Source organism: Oncorhynchus tshawytscha, linkage group LG11 (genome assembly GCF_018296145.1).
Source record: "Oncorhynchus tshawytscha isolate Ot180627B linkage group LG11, Otsh_v2.0, whole genome shotgun sequence".
Taxonomy (NCBI): domain Eukaryota; kingdom Metazoa; phylum Chordata; class Actinopteri; order Salmoniformes; family Salmonidae; genus Oncorhynchus; species Oncorhynchus tshawytscha.
The window spans coordinates 16255926-16277515 of NC_056439.1; positions in this window are offsets into that span (position 1 = coordinate 16255926).

Genomic DNA, 21590 nt, shown 5'->3' on the forward strand with positions numbered 1-21590 from the left:
TTTATTTTTGAAAGCCATTTCCTGCCAAATAATGGGGGGGGGGGGCAGTTCCAGGCACCACATGCAGCTGTAACTGCTGTGTTTGCTCCCCATAATGCACTCTGACCTGCAACGCCCCCATTGGGCTCAATCTCTTTCCTGAGTATGTCTTCAGCAACACATTTGTCTTCTTCAGCTTGAAAGCTTTGAAGTGCTCATTGTAAACAGTCGTGGAAATTATAACCACTGCAGATCCTGTGTCCAGCTCCATTTTGAGGGGTTTGCCTTCGATTTCTGGCGTCACCCATATTATGCTACTGCTGGGAGAAGTCACTGTGTTTAACATGGGGATGCTGGTAGCCTAGTGGTTAGAGTGTTGGGCCAGTAACTGAAAGGTTGCTGGATTGAATCTCTGAGCTGTCTGTTTTTCTGCCCCTGAACAAGGCAGTTACCCACTGTTCCCCGGTAGGCTGTCATTGTAAATAAGAATTTGTTCTTAAACTGACTTGCCTAGTTATATAAAGGTAAAACAAAATCGTTCATCTGAATCACTGCCGCTGTTCTCTGCTAGTGCATTCACAGACCCTATTGTGACTGAATTTTGCACTGCATGCTCTTTGAATGTGCCCCTTTCTATTGCATTTGTGACAAATTTAGTCTGTGACCATCTCTGTCATGCCGGTTGTATTTTTCGGCCACACGGGGGCGCTGTCGGCTTCGTGAAAACATGTGCAGGGAAGTTTGTGATAGGTCAGTATTTATTTTACAATGCAACTCAATTGGTCGCGATTTCCATAGCTACAGGAATTTCAACAGCCTTTGCAAAAGTGAGATCTGATTCTCTGAGCAAACATTTTTGAATGTGTTCATGTTTCAGGCCACAAACAAATCTATCCCTTTTTATTTATTATATTTTACTAGGCAAGTCAGTTAAGAACAAATTCTTATTTTCAATGACAGCCTAGGAACAGTGGGTTAACTGCCTTGTTCAGGGGCAGAACGAAAGATTTTTACCTTGTCTCCTTTCGGTTACTAGTCCAACGCTCTAACCTCTAGGCTTCCTGCCGCCCCCTTAATGTGTCATTTAGGATCTCCAAACTGGCAATGCTCAAGACAGTTTCATCAACTCTGCTACATATGTACTAACACCCTCCCCTCATTCTGATCTCTCTTGTGGAAACGAAACATTCCGTGACGAGGAGTGGTTTAGGTGATAGGTGATTTTGCAATATCTCCACAATCTCTGTGAATGTTTTATTGAGGGGCTTCAGAGTCAGTCAGATCTCTTAGCAAACTGTACGTTTTTGGGCTAATTAAATGCAACATTGCTGGTAATCTCTTGTTATCAGCAATGTCGTTTGCAATGAAGTGCTGTTCCAGTCGTTCAATGTAAGTTGCCCAGTTTTCTTGCGTGTCATCAAACACGTCGATTTTCCCGATGCTAGCCATTCTCTTTACCTCCGGCTCCACGGGTCTTTGATCTGCCGCCTCGTTCTCGTCAGCTCTCCCCTCGTCGTCACTGCTTGCTAGCTGTTGTGCTACAGGGTCAAAATCTTCCTCTCTTCCTACGAGCTCCATCTGCATTCGTGATGCATACTGCAGGTAATCATCCTCGTCGCCATTGTAGTGTTTTAGCTTATTACTTAAAAATATAATAATAAAGACAGCGAATACAAGGAAGTGAAACTGGACCTTCACATTTACTAAAACGTGTTAGCACCATAAAAACATGGAACATGGAACAACACTGTGCATGACCAAGGGTGTTCCATTCTTAAAGTAATTAACAGAACATATCGCATTTCGCAAAAACAACAAAAACAGTTACATCTCAAATCTGTGAATACACACACATGAAGGTACACATAAGCAAACATTTCTGATGAAAAAACACCGATATAAAAAATGTTGGTGGATATGGCATTTTATAAATAAACTCATATATTTTATGAATCTATTACAGACAACTGATGTTTATATCAGAAGTCTAAGACAGTGCTACATAGCTCCCACTTTCTTGTACCCACAAATCCGATACCCAGGACTGCACATTTTTGTTCCAGCCCAACACTAACAGACCTGATTCAACTACTTAAGTGCTTCATAAGATTATCATCAGGTGTGTTAGGGCAGGGCACAGAGATGAAGAGTGATATTCAGAGCTGTCAAAGACATTATTGGTCAATATCTATTGATATGGATCTGAACAGTGGCAGTTCTAGCTTGTATGGCTCCCTGGGCCAACCCCCCTTCAGCGCCCCTCCCCAACAAAACAAAAAAGCACTATTCTGCACTAACACATTTTTATTCAGACATTTGGAACAACACAAATAATCCTAACATTTAAAACTATATCAATCTATATACAAAAATAAGACTCAGAAATATCAAAAAGTAATAACAAAGACAAATGGAAACAAAGTGTAGTATTTAAATACAAATAAAAAAGAGAATCAAATTATTACACTATTACCCTATTGCTAACAAAAACAAACAAATAAAACTAAATTGCACAAATCCTATATCACACAAATACACAACTATAATAACACACTTATAAAGAAGAGAACCTGATGATTACACTATTGCACTTCAAACAAGAAACAAACTAAATTGCACAACTAATTGCAATAATACTGTACAAAGTTAGAGGTGCACTATTTGATAGATTCCCCCACTGTCATGCGGAGCGGAACAGGTGAACCCAAGAGCAGACTCAGACAAGGAGACTGGGATGAGGTAACCAAGGTATTTATTGAAACACAGGGGGAAGATTGAGTGCAGGCCAGAGGAAGCTCGGGCGGGTTGCTGGAAACCAGGTGTGGAGGCTGAGGCTGGAGCGAGAGGTGTGGGGACAGGGTAAGCATCCAAGGGAGCGTAGAGTGGGGTATCCAGGACAGAATAGCAGGACTGATGAGAAGTCGGACTGGAGACAGGGACCAGAGTTAGAGCGGGCAGAACTGTAGCGGAGAGGAAACAGCATCAGGCAAGGAAAACAGGCACAACAGAACAACAGGAACAAACGGCTAGAAACATGGACTGACTGGGCAGAGATTACGATCTGCCAGTGTGGAAGTGGCAGGACTGAGTATTTGTAGAGGTCTTGATTATGGAACAGATTGCAGCTGGTGGGGATCTGCTCTGACTCCAGCACACCTGTCTCCGCCCACACAATCACACACACACACACAGAGAGAGAGGGAGAGGGAGCACTGTGGGAGTGGCGGCAGGTCAAGGAGACACCGGATGAGCACTAGAGGGCATGGCAGGAGCAGATGTGACACCCGCTCCCCCTACCTCAGGCTTCCAGTGGGGAGACCTGTCAACCTCCCCCGGCCCCCTCCCCATCTCGTACTTCTGAGTGGGAGACCTTTCCAGGCAGTAGTGAGCCTAGCTCACAAACTAAAATCAGGGTGCCCACTCCGACAAGGTTAATTGACCCACAGTCCCACACGGTGACATGATATCATTGACGTGACTTGCAAAAGAGCGATAGAAAACCGATCGTGTAAATGTCACCATTCTGAATACTTTTCGTTTTTTGAGTGGGCGCTCCATGCCGCCCCCGGCAAGATGCCGCCCTGGGCGACTGCCCATGTCGCCTATGCCTAAATCCGCCACTGGATCTGAAGATGAAGTCCCATCCCCTACTGTGTGTAACTACTGTACATTTCACTGGACAAAATGTCTGTTTATAAATGGTGGTGACCTTTGAAACTCTCTGAAAAGGGCATTTTGGGCTAAACTGTCTTCATCTTCTGTCTCTTTGTTCTCACACATGCATTTAAAGCCTATGTGCACACACAATCCGGTCAACATAGTTCCCAAGACACTGCATTTCACAGTTGAAAAGGAGAATTCAGGTGACTCCCGCAGAAGCATAGACATTAGACAGGAATCCTAATTATATTTGACACCCCAATCAGAGCAGGACCCAGTTAAAAATGGCAGACACATTTTGATGTGAAGGGGCTCTATGACAACCGCCTATCTAGGATTTTATACAGTGCATTCAGAAAGTATTCAGACACCTTCTATTTTTCCACATTTTGTTACATTACAGCCTTATTCTAAAATGTATATATATTTTTTAATTCTCTCATCAATCTACACACAATACCCCATAATGACAAAGGTTTTCAGAAATGTTTGGCAATTTCTAAAAAAAAATTAAAACAGAAATACCTTATTTACATAAGTTTTCAGACCCTTTGCTATGAGGCTCGAAATTGAGCTCAGGTGCGTCCTGTTTCCTTTGATCATCCTTGAGATGTTTCTAGAACTTGGGAGTCCACCTGTGGTAAATTCAATTGATTGAACATGATTTAGAAAGGCTCACACCTGTCTATATAAGGTCCCACAGTTGACAGTGCATGTAAAAGCAAAAGTCAAGCCATGAGGTCGAAGGAATTATCAGCAGAGCTAAGAGACAGTATTGTGTCGAGGGAGGCACAGATCTGGGGAAGGGTACCAAAAAATGCCTGCAGCATTGAAGGTCCCCAATAACACAGTGTGCTCCTTCATTCTTAAATTGAAGAAGTTTGGAACCACCAAGCCTCTTCCTAGAGCTAACTGTCCGGCCAAACAGCAATCGGGGGAGAAGGGCCTTGGTCAGGGAGGTGACCAAGATCCCGATGGTCACTCTGACAGAGCTCCAGAGTTCCTCTGTGGAGATGGGAGAACCTTCCGGAAGGACAAACATCTCTCAGCGCTCCACCAATCAAGCCTCCACCAATCAAGAGTGGGCAGACGGAAGCCACTCCTCAGCAATAGGCACATGACAGTTTGCCTAAAGGAACCTAAAGACTCTCAGACCGTGAGAAACAAGATTCTCTTGTCTGATGAAACCAGGATTGAACTCTTTGGCCTGAATGCCAAGCGTCACTGTGATGTGGTAAGGTTGGACCCAGGTGCAGAGAAGAGACCAGATGAGGAGTCAGTGGTTAAGGTTAAACATAATATTTTACTGCGAAACGGTAGCCGTAGAATCATAGTACACTTGAAAAAAGTATTGAAAACTCAATCAGGAAACGAACGCACACGGTAAACAATTCAAGCTTCTGCAAAGGACCACTGAAAACACACCTATTTTAACAGGGACACAACCATGAAATAATAAGACACACCTAATAAGTCCAATAAAAGTCTCTAGGGCGGTCTCCTAGCCGCCCTCTGGTGCCAGGAACCATGACAGTCGCGTCTGGAGGAAACCTGGCACCATCCCTACGGTAAAGCATGCTGGTGGCAGCATCATGCTGTGGGGATTTTTTTCAGCGGCAGGGACTGGGAGACTAGTCAGGATCGAGGGAAAGATGAACGGAGAAAAGTACAGAGATCCTTGATGAAAACCTGCTCCAGAGTGCTCAGAACCTCAGAATGGGGTGAAGGTTCACCTTCCAACAGGACAATGACCTTAAGCATACAGCCAAGACAATGCAGGAGTGGCTTCGAGAGAAGTGTCTGAATATTCTTGAGGGTCCCAGACAGAGCCGGGACATGGAACCCAATCTAACATCTCTGGAGAGACCTGAAAATAGCTGTGCAGCTACGCTCCCCATCCAACCTAAGCCTGCGAAGATTTGCAGAGTAGAATGGGAGAAACTCCCCAAATATAGGTGTTCCAAGCTTGTACTGTCATACCCAAGAAAACTCGAGGTTGTAATCGCTGCCAAAGGTGCTTCAACAAAGTACTGAGTAAATAGTCTGTATACTTATTTAAATGTGTTATTTCAGTACATTCTTAGAAATAAATTTGCAAACATTTAAAAAAAAAACTGTTTTGCCTTTGTCATTATTGGGTATTGTGTGTAGATTGATGAGGGGAAAAAACTATTTAATCAATTTAAGAATAAGGCTGTAACTTAACAAAATGTGGAAAATGTGAAGGGGTCTAAATACTTTTGGAATGCACTGTATCTATGTCCAGAAGTAAGAATCTTCCATACATAATACCCAATCATACACAACGCACACACCACAGATAATAATATCAATAAAGACGCTCCTTCACATTCACAAAAATATCCCTTTTCTACAATTTGGCAAATTTAAATATATTTCCACTTTCTATTATATTTAGCTACATTCAATTCTTTACATTGTATTATTCTTCCTGCAGTTGAGGAGGGGGGGTCCACCAGTCTAGCCTGCAAAACAATCTAATTTCAACAAGTTTCCCTTCGAATGGAAGATGAAGCTTAAAACCTGAAAACTATGGGAGGTTAATGTTTTTATTTAAAAGGGTTTATTAATATGCCTCTCTCCTCTCAGGCTCGTCATAACGGTAGAGCCGCACTGTATTTTGTGAGGAGTGGTGCAGTCCCACACCTTTCCTCATTTTTGTTTTGCTTTATTGAAGAGATAATAAAATGTTGGAATGGTGGGGGGTAGTGGGAGTCAAAGTAACAGATGTTTAAGGTGCAGTCTCTGTTGGGACCGTAATCAAACCATATAAGCTTTATTCCTCTCCTAGAGTCAGCTCTATCCCCAAGGGAACAGCTTCTTGCAAAGGTCCTTTAGGTCAAACTAATGGAAACTCTGTCTGAGAGAAACTACATACGGGACTGTGAAACTGTGAAGCTATAGTAGAGGAGATTCAGCAACTTTTGGAGGAGAACTCAATTAAATAAAAGGCTTACTTGTTCAAAGTAGAACCAATGGGTTTCGGCTTTTGGCCTTCAAGAGTTTTTAGAGAAGTAAAACAGAAAGAGGCTTTTATACGTCTGACAATGTGTATGCAAATAAAAACATGACGTGATTGGTTAAATCAGTTGTAGAAAGACCAACCAATAGATTGTGAGTGCATGCTGTGAAGTCATAGCACACTGTATGCATTATAGGCCTATGTGTGTTTTCCTGAGAGCTTATTGTTCCTTATGGAATATTATAAACACATTTCAGTCTTTGAATGTGTAATTATTTGCAAAGGAGAAACACACAAACTGGGGTCTCCTGTTGGAATGGTATAATGAGTGTTTGCTCTGAGAGGGACCAGAGAGTCTTGCTGTAGGAGAGAGAGCAAAAAAGAGAGAAGCGATGTATGTGTCAGAAGGAAGAAGCACTGGGATCAGAATAATGAAACTCAGCCCGCGGCTACACACACGGCTATACACGCACACGTTCCTCCTCCAATCAACATTCAACAATCCCGACTTTCTCTCACTACAAATCTTTCTGCAGCTGGCTTCAAAAGGTATTCCTCTCTGAGACATTCTGGAGCAGATATATTGATTTCCTTAGCTGTGGGGGTGTGTGTGACGGAGCCGAGATGTGTGTGTGTCGACACACTAGTTGCTGCCTGACTGAATACAGCTGGCAAGAATTCAATCAAAATGTACACCAATGTGAGACCATGGGTTAAAAGAGAGAATGGAAGGTTGACGCAAACGTGATCAGAACGTTTAGTAATGGGCTGGTTTCTCAGACACAGATTTAAGCTTATTCCTGGATTTAAAATAACTTTAAATGGAAAGGATTCTACATTAAGCAGGCTTTTTTGGGTTCATTTGGGTCTGGGAAACCATCCCTATAAGAGATTAAAACTAATTCAAATCAAATATACAGAAGTCTCTCGTGCCATTAATGGGATAGAAAATATAGACAAGGTTCAGAGAAAAACACCTCTCCTCGCCGCTGGGGGCTGGACTAACACACAGGCCTTTGCCACCAGGGTTGTTAGCCGACAGGGCCCTGGAGGGTCAATGGTCATGTTATTACAGAGACACGCACAAACTCTCCCCCTCTTTCTAGATTTAAGGGGTATCACTCCAGCTTCTAAGGTACCTGGTATGATGAGCTAATTACAACAAAGTTCCTCTGCAACTACCACAGAGATGCTTTAGGATGTTTCACCACAAGTGAATATGCCCCCAATATGGAGATCTGTTATCTTCTGTTAAACTGAAGTTATGGAGAGGGTGTTCTTTCAGCGTTACTCCTGAATGTCTTGGGTGAAAATCTACTTGACCAGAAAGCAGATGTGTGTGAGTGTGAAAATGATGTGAGTGTGTGTCAGTGAATGTGTGTGTAGTCCGGTCTCCAGCCGTAGGCTGAGAGGAGGAGAGAAACGGTCCACATTGCAGACATGGCGGCCCAGGATAGGATGACTGAATACAACCATCTCTCTCTCCATCATCTCTCAAACTTTCTTTTAGTGACACACTCAGAATAAACTTTCATACCCTCCCACTCTCTCTTGGGTGACATGACATGGTCAGAAAGAAAGCTTTCACGCTCCCTCTGTCCGTCTCCTTCCCATTCTTATTTTCCCTCCCTTCTCTCCAGCTTCATCGTGGCACATTGTTTATCTTGGCTTCTACTACCCTCTGCTGGCTAATGAGACTCAAGTGTAATTTATATGCAGTGTGTGGCTCACCTTCTGGACTCTGCTGCCCACCTATGTGTGGATGTGTTTAACTATTCTTGTCCACAAGAAGACCCAGAGTTAACTCTGCTGCAGAGGATAAGTTCATTAGAGTTAACTGCACCACAGAAATTGCAGCCCAAATAAATGTTTCACCGAGTTCAAGTAACAGACACATCTCAACATCAACTGATGTTCAGAGGAGACTGCGTGAATCAGACCTTCATGGTCGAATTGCTGCAAAGAAACCACTACTAAAAGACACCAATAATAAGCTTGGGCTAAGAAACACAATCATTCTGTCCTTTGGTATGATGAGTCCAAATTTGAGATTTTTGGTTCCAACCACTGTGTCTTTGTGAGACGCAAAATAGGTGAACGGATGATCTCTGCATGTGTGGTTCCCACCATGAAGCATGGAGGAGGAGGTGTGATGGTGTGGGGGTGCTTTGCTGATGACAATGTCAGTGATTTATTTAGAATTCAAGGCACACTTAAGCAGCATAGCTACTACAGCATTCTGTAGCAACACGCCATCCCATCTGGTTTGCGCTGAGTGGGACCATCATTTGTTTTTCAACAGGACAATGACCCAACACCCCTCCAGGCTGTGTAAGGGCTATTTTACCAAGAAGGAGAGTGATGGAGTGCTGCATCAGATGACCTGACCTCAGTCACCTGACCTCAACCCAATTGAGATGGTTGAGGGTGAGTTGGACCGAAGAGTGAAAGAAAAGCAGCCAAGAGCTCAGTATATGTGGGAACTCCTTCAAGACTGTTGGAAAAGCATTCCAGGTGAAGCTGGCTGAGAGAATGTCAAGAGTGTACAAAGCTGTCAAGGCAAAGAGTGGCTACTTTGAAGAATCTAAAACATAAAATGTATTTTGATTTGTTTTTCATTTTTGTGGTTACTACATTAATTCCATATGTGTTATTTCATAGTTTTGATGTCTTCACTATTATTCTACAATGTAGAAAATAGTACAAATAAATTAAAACCCTGGAATGAGTTGGTGTGTCTTTTGATTGGTATTGTATATATATTTTTTAGCTAAACAGGTAGCTCTGCACCACCTGCCCTGTATGACGGGTCGCCACAGCTCACAGTTAACACAACCTTACCACAGTTAACACAACCTTACCACAGTTAACACAACCTTACAACAGTTAACACAACCTTACAACAGTTAACACAACCTTACAACAGTTAACACAACCTTACAACAGTTAACACAACCTTACAACAGTTAACACAACCTTACAACAGTTAACACAACCTTACAACAGTTAACACAACCTTACCACAGTTAACACAACCTTACCACTGTTAACACAACCTTACCACAGTTAACACAACCTTACAACAGTTAACACAACCTTACAACTGACCAGTATTTAGCAGGGAAATGTGTAGGCCTGCCTAATTTACAGATACATTAAGAGATGGATGGAGAGAGGGAAAGAGAGAGAGAGAGAGAGAGAGAGAGAGAGAGAGAGAGAGAGAGAGAGAGAGAGAGAGAGAGAGAGAGAGAGAGAGAGAGAGAGAGAGAGAGAGAGAGAGAGAGAGAGAGAGAAGAGAGAGAGAGAAGAGAGAGAGAGAAAGAGAGAGAGAGATAGATTGATGTTACCTTCTGGAACACCGGGTCATCTTTTTTTCCTAGCCACCAATAAGAGGCTCTAGTAGTCTATGAGAGCAGAGCACATACAGTAATAACTACTACAGCTCCCACTCTTTGGTTCCACACTCCAACTGACTCCCACACTGCACCACTCACTCTCCACTCATCATCCAGGACTCAGAAGCCTGAACATGGCGCTGTTATTCATTTGTTACAGTGATGATACGGCTGCCCCTTGTGTAAGATTATGAGATCAGTGTGGCTTGCGAGGCTCGTGGCTGCTTCAGGAAAGTTTATCTATATACAGTATTGACAAGATTGGACTGTCTGCTCTAACAATGGGGATACATGTTCGGAAAAGGCGGAAGGCAGGCGAAAGGAGACGGGAACATTCTAGCCAATGAGAGGGCAGATACGCATGTGTGAACAACAGGCACAACTACAATATAAACGTTTTTTCTCAAAGTTGCCAGGATGCCACATATAACTGCACATTCGTAACTACCTAAATATTACGAAACTTCTATTCGGTCAAATAAGCCTTACTTAGCAAATTAGCAATTACATTTTATGTTGACCAAATTCATCACTCTCATTGACCTCCATACAAAAAAATCCCCACTTAGTCTGCTTCTCTGGCATTAGTGGAGCTGTGACCAATTTTGCAATAAAAAACCAAGTGGGAAGGCGGTAATTACCAGTTGTGAACTCGTAAATACTGAACACGAGTTGGATGCATTCACATGCTTTGAACTCGTTGAGAAACGCAATTGGCCAATGGTCAACAAGCTGCGTCCCCCATGAACTAAGTATAGCTACACCTTGTAAACAAATTGTCGTGCTCAAAAACCATATTACAAGATTGCTTTTTATAAAAAATGTTTTGTTGGTCCATTTAACTGCCAAAAATGCTGTTATCAAGGTATTTCATTTGGAGTTTCCCCCTAGTAATTACCACTTCGAGGGGCATTCAAGTGGATTTTTCCCAGTCATACAGTATGTTGTAAATACCACCTTCCTACTTGCTTTTGAAAGTAGCACAAAGGCCCAGGATTCTGGTCTGGAAGTACAGACAAAAGGGGAAACCCAGACAAATACACTGAGTGTACTAAACATTATTAACATCTGCTCTTTCCATGATATGAAATGACCAGGTGAATCCAGGTGAAACCTATGATCCCTTATTGATGTCACTTGTTAAATCCACTTCAATCAGTGTAGATGAAGTGTAGGAGACAGATTAAATAATGATTTTTAAGCCCTGAGACAATTGAGACATGGATTGTGTATGTAGTGCCATTTAGAGGGTGAATGGGCAAGACTAAAGATTTAAGTTCCTTTGAGTGGGGTATGGTAGTAGGTGCCAGGCTCACTGGTTTGAGGGTGTCAACAACTACAATGCTGCTGGGTTTTCCACACTCAACAGTTTCTTGTGTGTATCAAGAATGGTCCGCCACCCAAAGGTGAAAAAAATAAAAATAAAATTATTTAACTAGGCAAGTCAGTTAAGAACAAATTATTATATACAATGACAGCCAACCGGGGAACAGTGGGTTAAAGAGGGTGGAGCTGAAGCTGCATCACTGTCTCACCCCATGGCCCTGTGGAGAGAAATGTGTGTTTTTTGCCAATTTTAACTGCACACTTGTTTGTGTACATGGATGTTATGTATGTTTTTCCCCCAACACCACAATCCATCCATTTCTATAGCAGACCCTCATGCCAAATTGAGTCAAAAGCTTTTTTGAAATCAACAAAGCATGAGAAGACTTTGCCTTTATTTGGGTTTATTTGTTTGTCAGTTAGGGTGAATATGTGGTCTGTTGTATGGTAATTTGGTAAAAAGCCAATTTGACATTTACTCAGTACATTGTTTTCACTGAGGAAATGTACAAGTCTGCTCTTAAGGATAATGCAAAGGATTTTCCCAAGGTTGCTGTTGACACATATCCACAGTAGTTATTGGGGTCAAATTTGTCTCCACTTTTGTGGATTGGTGTGATCAGAACTTGGTTCCAAATATTGGGGAAGATGTCAGAACTAAGGATGAAGTTAAAGAGTTTAAGTATAGCCAATTGGAAATTGTGGTCTGTATATTTTATAATTTAATTTAGGATACCATCAACACCACAGGCCTTTTTGGTTTGGAGGGTTTGTATTTTGTCCTGTAGTTCATTCAATGTAAATGGAAAATCCTGTTGGTCCTGGTAGCCTTTAATAGTTGAGTCTAAAATGTGTATTTGATCATGTATATGTTTTGCTGTTTGGTCTTTGTTATAGGGCCAAAAATATTGGAGAAGTGGTTTATCCATCTCCGTTTTGGATAGATAACTCTTCGTGTTGTTTGTTTAGTGTTTTCCAAGAAGTGGCTAGAGTCTATGGATTCTTCCATGACATTGAGCTGATTTCTGAAGTGCTGTTCCTTCTTTTTCCGTAGTGTATTTCTGTATTGTTTCAGTGATTCACCATAGTGAAGGCGTAGGCTCAGGTTCTCTGGGTCTCTATGTTTTTGGTTGGATAGGTTTCTCAATTTCTTATTTTTTTGCATTCTTCATCAAACCATTTGTCATTGTTAATTTTCTTAGGTTGTCTGCTTGAAATGTTTAGATTTGATAGGGAAGCTGAGATGTCAAATATACTGTAGGTTTTCTACTGCCAAGTTACACCTGTCCTATGAGGTAAACCGTGGGGTGTTGGGTTGAGCGTGCAGAGATGAACAGAGACAGGGAGGTTTTAATCCATAAACACAACTTTTCTAGGACATGAAATAAACATAACAAAGAAAATCATGTACGTTTGATTCGGTCCTTCTTCTCAGCTTTTGCTCTGTGTCGGTCTCGCCCCGTCTTCCTTCGCGGTGTGCCACAGTGCTCCTTATACAGTGCCTTGCGAAAGTATTCGGCCCCCTTGAACTTTGCGACCTTTTGCCACATTTCAGGCTTCAAACATAAAGATATAAAACTGTATTTTTTTGTGAAGAATCAACAACAAGTGGGACACAATCATGAAGTGGAACGACATTTATTGGATATTTCAAACTTTTTTAACAAATCAAAAACTGAAAAATTGGGTGTGCATAATTATTCAGCCCCTTTACTTTCATTGCAGCAAACTCTCTCCAGAAGTTCAGTGAGGATCTCTGAATGATCCAATGTTGACCTAAATGACTAATGATGATAAATACAATCCACCTGTGTGTAATCAAGTCTCCGTATAAATGCACCTGCACTGTGATAGTCTCAGAGTTCCGTTAAAAGCGCAGAGAGCATCATGAAGAACAAGGAACACACCAGGCAGGTCCGAGATACTGTTGTGAAGAAGTTTAAAGCCGGATTTGGATACAAAAATATTTCCCAAGCTTTAAACATCCCACGGAGCACTGTGCAAGCGATAATATTGAAATGGAAGGAGTATCAGACCACTGCAAATCTACCAAGACCTGGCCGTCCCTCTAAACTTTCAGCTCATACAAGGAGAAGACTGATCAGAGATGCAGCCAAGAGGCCCATGATCACTCTGGATGAACTGCAGAGATCTACAGCTGAGGTGGGAGACTCTGTCCATAGGACAACAATCAGTCGTATATTGCACAAATCTGGCCTTTATGGAAGACTGGCAAGAAGAAAGCCATTTCTTAAAGATATCCATAAAAAGTGTTGTTTAAAGTTTGCCACAAGCCACCTGGGAGACACACCAAACATGTGGAAGAAGGTACTCTAGTCAGATGAAACCAAAATTGAACTTTTTGGCAACAATGCAAAACGTTATGTTTGGCGTGAAAGCAACACAGCTCATCACCCTGAACACACCATCCCCACTGTCAAACATGGTGGTTGCAGCATCATGGTTTGGGCCTGCTTTTCTTCAGCAGGGACAGGGAAGATGGTTAAAATTGATGGGAAGATGGATGGAGCCAAATACAGGACTATTCTGGAAGAAAACCTGATGGAGTCTGCAAAAGACCTGAGACTGGGATGGAGATTTGTCTTCCAACAAGACAATGATCCAAAACACAAAGCAAAATCTACACTGGAATGGTTCAAAAATAAACATATCCAGGTTTTAGAATGGACAAGTCAAAGTCCAGACCTGAATCCAATCGAGAATCTGTGGAAAGAACTGAAAACTGCTGTTCACAAATGCTCTCCATCCAACCTCACTGAGCTCGAGCTGTTTTGCAAGGAGGAATGGGAAAAAAATGTCAGTCTCTCGATGTGCAAAACTGATAGAGACATACCCCAAGCGACTTACAGCTGTAATCGCAGCAAAAGGTGGCGCTACAAAGTATTAACTTAAGGGGGCTGAATAATTTTGCACGCCCAATTTTTCAGTTTTTGATTTGTTAAAAAAGTTTGAAATATCCAATAAATGTCGTTCCACTTCATGATTGTGTCCCACTTGTTGTTGATTCTTCACAAAAAAAAGACAGTTTTATATCTTTATGTTTGAAGCCTGAAATGTGGCAAAAGGTCGCAAAGTTCAAGGGGGCCGAATACTTTCGCAAGGCACTGTATTTGGTCTCCACGGCTGGTTGGCACTTTCCCCTAATTACCTCCACTTGGAGCTATCCGTGTCGGGGTGCCCAGCTCATGTACTCCCAGCAGAGGGAGCCAACGTCGCATCACGTACTTCGCTCTATTACCATCCCCCAGGGTAGACCTCCTGGGATACCACAACTATTACAATGAAACATTTTGTCCAGGAAGTTGTCTAAAAGGGATTGAATTTGTTGTTGCATAATGTTTTTTCTGGTAGGTTTCCACACTACTTTCCTTCCATTCTTAATATTATTCAGTTCCTTTGGCTTTGATGCCTCATGATTGAGTATGCTCTGTTCAAGTAGACTAGGATTTTGCTGTGATCTGCTAGGGGTGTCGGTGGGCTGACTGTGATCACTCTGAGATACTCTTGGTTGAGGTCAGTGATAAAGAAGTCTACAGTACTACTACCAAGAAATTAGCTATAGGTATACCTACCATAGGAGTCCCCTCGAAGTGTATCTGTTTTTGTTGGTTATGTTGTCGTATTTGTGCCTAGGGGGGAATATGGGGGAGAGAATGCTGTCACCTCCAGGTAAGTGTTTGTCCCCCTGTTTGCTGAGGGTGTCAGATTATTGTCCAGTTCTGGCATTTAGGTCGCCACAGACTAGTACATGTCCCTGGGCCTGGAAATGATTGACTTCCCCCTCCAGGATGGAGAAGCTGTTTTCATTAAAGAAAATGGCAATTCTAGTGTGAGGATATAGGTAGCACACAGGAGGACATTTTTCTCTGTTAACTGCCTTGTTCAGGGGAAGAACGACAGATTTTTACCTTGTCGGCTCAGGGATTCAATCCAGCAACCTTTCGGTTACTGGCCCAAAGCTCTAACCACTAGGCTACCTGCCGCCCCAACTTGACACAACTGTGGGAAGCATTGGAGTCAACATGGGCCAGGATCCCTTGTGGAAAGCTTTCGACACCTTGTAGAGTCCATGCCCCAACTTAATAGAAGGAAGGTGTTCCTAATGCTTTGTACACTCAGTGAATGGTGATGAGAGGAAGTCCAGTGGTGAGAAGTTGGAAACGATGGAGCTAGATGAGACTTGGCTGACATTCTGCTCACTTTCTCATCGATGAAACACCTGTTTGTTTGCTCTGCCCGCTGTGCTTCGTTTGCTCACATTGGAAACAATAGTGATGACAAATCTTGGGTTAGTTACCAATATCTTTGCTAGGAGAACGCTTTCCACTGCACCTACAGACCCACTTTGGTATTGTCTGACCTAGCAAAACAATTCCCATAGACGGCCCCATAGAGAAGTCAAATTTGAAAATTCCTAATAATACACTTTAGTCATCCTCTATGTGCACAAAACATCCATTGAACTATCAAAATAATTGTTGCAGCTGAAATGATTAACCTTTTATATTCATCCACTGTCTGTCATGCTTCTGAATGACATTGTCGCTGGGCAGGGCTCAAATGCACAATGATTACAGGCGTAGTCCTCCGAGTAAAACTTGATCAAGAAAGATGGCAGCAAGCACGAGACGGCGTATGCGAACGTTTAAAAGAAAATGCTCGGCCATCTTGGAAGCTGTCTCTAGTGCTTTTGTAGCTCACTGGCTGTGACATAGGAGTTCTCTCTCCCACACACATATTTGCACACTCGCTCTTACTTTATAGGCAACAGTGCATAGACAATACAACCAGTAGATAGATAGTGATAGCGCTGACTTATCCATATATTCCTATAGAAAACTCCTGATGGCACCAATGGTGCTAAGGATCATGGGGAAAGTGGCTGAAACTAGCAAAGGATCATAGTCGATATAGTTGTTTTCATCCTGCCTGACACGGAACCTAAACCTGCTGCGCCCGTGTTCCATCGTGCGCTATCTTGCATAAATGCATATTTTGTCCCCCTACACCAAACCCGATCACAACATGCAGGTTAAAATATCAAAACAAACTCTGAACCAATTACATTCATTTGGGGACAGGTCGAAAAGCATTAAACATGTATGGCAATTTAGCTAGTTAGCTTGCACTTGTTAGCTAATTTGTCCTGGGATATAAACATTGGGTTGTTATTTTACCTGAACTGCACAAGGTCCTCTACTCCGACAATTAACCCACACATAAAACGGCCAAACAAATTGTTTCTAGTCATCTCTCCTTCCAGGCTTTTTCATCTTTGAACTTATATGGTGATCGCATCTAAACTTTCATAGTTTTACCACGACAACTGGCAAAACAGTTCGTCTTTCAATCACCCACATGAGTATAACCAATGAGGAGATGGCACGTCGGTTCCTGCTGCTATAAACCAATGAGGAGATGGGAGAGGCAGGACTTGCAGCAAGATCTGCGTCAGAAATAGAAAGGAGTTCTATTTTAGCCCTTGGCAACGCAGACGCTCGTTGGTGCGCGCGAGCAGTGTGGGTGCAATAATTGAATAACATTGATTTCTAAATTTATTTTGCGACACGCACGCGACGTGTCCGGTCTGGTCAGCATGTGAGAGTCAACCTGGTTTTTAATGTCTATGGACCTGATGCTAGCCTACTGTTACTCCTTTGCAGCAGAAGGTTCATTTGAAAGCTCAGCATTACCATTGGAAAACAAAACAGACAGCAAATATTATCTACGATAATCAGAATTGCAACTAATTAACCAAAAAACTAAATAACATCAGACTCTTTTGAGTGATGATTAGTACAGTTAAATACAGGACATGCCGGCATGGTGACTCTCTTTGTAAAAGCGAACTCAAATTGTCACAAAGTTAAGTGCACGAGTAGGCTATGTAGTCTAGATATCATATGACCATGAGCCTTCCACCTGAAAATAAAAGTTAATGGGCTACCATCAAGACAACTGATCACAATTCAGTTTACCCCATGATGAAAACATATATCAATTATATATCAATTCTGCAATTATTTTATCTCGATTCTGTATTTTTATACGATTGTAGACTATCTTTATCATTTATACAACCGCATCATTTTGTCCTCATAAAAAATAACCTCAGACATACAATGTAATTTGGAATTCAAAAAGTATTCAATTATAATTGCATACTAAATGGATATTTCAAACATAGTATTAGAGCAATCCTCCATCTCCATCCTCTGTTCTCAGCTCTGTCATTCTCTGTTAGCCCCTTAGAAACCGGTCAGCCCCTCAATCTCGATTTTACAGACTCGTTCACTCAGAGCTGTCATCAGATTCTGGATAGCACACCACACCCACTTAGCTGCACGTGCAAAGATCGTGCATGAGGGTGCGAGCCTCCTCGTAGTGCTGGCTCGTGATTTGTCTGTGTCAGCACGTGATCCTGTGTGATGAAAAGTGTAGTAGTAAGAATGGATCACTATTTAAAGAAATATCTTGATTTGTATCAAAAGTTTTCAACAATTCACACTGGTGAACGAATATGATCATAATAAATCAAATCAAAATCAAATCAAATGTATTTATATAGCCCTTCTTACATCAGCTGATATATCAAAGTGCTGTACAGAAACCCAGCCTAAAACCCCAAACAGCAAGCAATGCAGGTGTAGAAGCACGGTGGCTAGGGAAAACTCCCTAGAAAGGCCAAAACCTAGGAAGAAACCTAGAGAGGAAGCAGGCTATGAGGGATGGCCAGTCCTCTTCTGGCTGTGCCGGGTGGAGATTATAACAGAACATGGCCAAGATGTTCAAATGATGTTCAAATAAACACATTATAGTGCCCAAAAGGGCCGTCCAATTATAATTTTGGGGGCCGTTCTGGGCTTTCCTGATACCTGCTTACAAGCTAAAATTAAAGCAGAAAGCACCAGTGACTAGGTCAATTTAAAAAGTGGTCAGATGAAGCAGATGCTAAGCTACAGGACTGTTTTGCTAGCACCGGCTGGAATATGATCTGCAATTCTTCCGATGGCATTGAGGAGTTCACCACTTCAGTCACTGGCTTCATCAATAAGTGCATCGATGAAGCCGTCCCCACAGTGACTGTACGTACAGGTACATACCCAACCAGAAGCCATGGATTACAGGCAACATTTGAACTGAGCTAAAGGGTAGAGCTGGGACTCTAACCCGGAAGCTTATAAGAAATCCCACTATGCCCTACAACAAACCATAAAACAGGCAAAGCATCAATACAGGACTAAGATCGAATCGTACTACACCGGCTCCGACACTTGTTGGATGTGGCAGGGCTGGCAAACTATTACAGACTACAAAGGAAAGCACAACCGAGAACTGCCCAGTGACACGAGTCTACCAAACTAGCTAAATAACTTCTATGCTCGCTTCGAGGCAAGTAACACTGAAACATGCATTCCGGACGACTGTGTGATCATGCTCTCCGGAGCAGATGTGAGTAAGACCTTTAATCAAGTCAACACTCACAAAGTCGCAGGGTCAGACGGATTACCAGGACATGTACTCCGAGCATGTGCTGACCAACTGGCAAGTGTCTTCACTGACATTTTCAACCTCTCCCTGTCTGAGTCTTTAATACCAACATGTTTCAAGCAGACCACCATAGTCACTGTGCCCAAGAACACTAAGGTAACCTGCCTAAATGACTACCGACTCGTAGCACTCACGTCTGTAGCCACGAAGTGCTTTGAAAGGCTGATCATGGCTCACATCAACACCATTATCCCAGAAACCCTAGACCCACTCCAATTCACATACCGCCCCAATAGATCCACAGATGATGCAATCTCTATTGCACTCCACACTGCCCTTTCACACCTGGACAAAGGAACACCTATGTGAGAATGCTATTCATTGACTACAGCTCAGCGTTCAACACCATAGTGCCCTCAAAGCGGCAGGGTAGCCTAGCGGTTAGAGCGTTGGACTAGTAACCGGAAGGTTGCAAGTTCAAACCCCCGAGCTGACAAGGTACAAATCTGTTGTTCTGCCCCTGAACAGGCAGTTAACCCACTGTTGCTAGGCCGTCATTGAAAATAAGAATTTGTTCTTAACTGACTTGCCTAGTTAAATAAAGGTTAAAAAAAATAAGCTAAGGACCCTGGGACTAAACACCTCCCTCTGCAACTGGATCCTGGACTTCCTGACGGGCCAGGCCCCAGGTATTAAGGGTAGGTAACAACACATTTGCCAAGCTGATCCTCACCACGGGGGCCCCTCAGGGGTGCATGCTCAGTTCCCTCCTGTACTCCCTGTTCACACATGACTGCATGACTCCAACACCATCATTAAGTTCACTGAAATTATGAGACAGCCTATAGGGACAGGACAACAACCTCTCCCTCAATGTGATCAAGACAAAGGAGATGATTGTGGACTACAGGAAAAGGAAGACCGAGCATGCTCCGATTTTCATTGGCAGGGCTGTATTGGAGCAGGTTGAGAGCTTCAAGTTCCTTGGTTTCCACATCACCAACAAACTAACATGGTCCAAGCACACCAAGACAGTCGTGAAGAGGGCACAACAAAACCTATTCCCCCCAGGAGACTGAAAAGATATTGCATGGGTCCTCAGATCCTCAAAAGGTTCTACAGCTGCACCATCGAGAGCGTCCTGATGGGTTGCAGGTTGCATCACTGCCTGGTATGGCACTACAGAGTGTAGTGCGTACGGCCCAGTACATCGCTGGGGCGAAGCTTCCTGCCATCCAGGACCTCTATACCAGACGGTGTCAGAGGAAGGCCCTAAAAATTGTCACACTCCAGCCATCCTAGTCATAGACTATTCTCTCTGCTACGGCACTGCAAGTGGTACCGGAGCACAAAGTCTAGGTCCAAGAGGCTTCTAAACAGCTTCTACCCCCAAGCCATAAGACTCCTGAACATCTAATAAAATGGCTACCCAGACTATTTGCATTGTCCCCCCTTTTATGCTGCTACTACTCTTTGGTATTATCTATGCATAGTCACTTTAATAACTCTACCTACATGTACATATTACCTCAATTACCTTGACTAACCAGTGTCCCCGCACATTGACTCTGTACCGGTACCCCCTATATATAGCCTCGCTATTGTTATTTTACTGCTGCTCTTTAATTATTTGTTACTTGTATTTCTTATTTTGGGGGGGTATTTTTCTTAAAAGTGCATTGTTGGTTAAGGGCTTGTAAGTAAGCATTTTAAGGTCCACACCTGTTGTATTCGGCGCATGTGACAAATACATTTTGATTTTATTTGACCAGGGCTTTTGGCACACCTAGGTTGCTACGCGGAAGCTGGCCAGCAGAGCTTGTGATTTCAAGCTCAAAGACGGACAGTGCCACCTGCTAGTGGTATAGATAAAGCATGGACGGATGATTTTACGACGTTGCGGTCTTGATTGCAACACGTTATTTGCTTGCCGTGTGACCAAAAGTGGCAGCGGACTATGCAACAAACTCAAATATTTAGCATTAGAAAACAATTCTAAACTACGAAATAAAAACCCACCAATCATGAATTTTAATGTGACATTAAAGAGCTGTCAATGTGAACTGTATATTTTACAGTTGTTTAGAAAACTGCTGAGGGGCGGTTTCAGAGTTAGCTGGGTTTAAAGGAAGTAGAGGGTTGAATTTAAAGTGATAGTGTAGAAATGAATGGCATCAATATATTAGATAAGAAATTGAATAACAATTTAGTCAGAGAAATTAACAGGACGTTTACCCTTGCTGCAATTTTTCAATGCACATCTTCATTTGATGTGAAATGGCAGCGAGCGTGGACTAATCCACATAAATATTTGATAACTGATAAAGTAAGATAAGTCTCTTACAAGATCCTTCACAGATGTTATCTTTGTAATTGTCTTATTTCTAAATATGTATTCATGTAGAAAAGGAATGTAGCTTTTGTGAGTTGGAAAACGAGACAATAGAGCATTTATTTTTTGATTGTTTGCATAGTGAAATATTTTGGACAGATATTAACATATATATTAGTGATAAGACGAGTAAACCTATACGCATTACCAAATGTGATATTCTTTTTTATTGTACATACACGCACAGTGACTGCCAATATATTGTACATTTTTACATTTTATTGGGAAAAATGTTCATGGGTAAGTTCATGGGTAATTTAAAAAATAGATATTTATCTCATTGATTTACAATATTATATAACATCCCTAACATATATAAATATCAAATGATCAAAGATGTGCC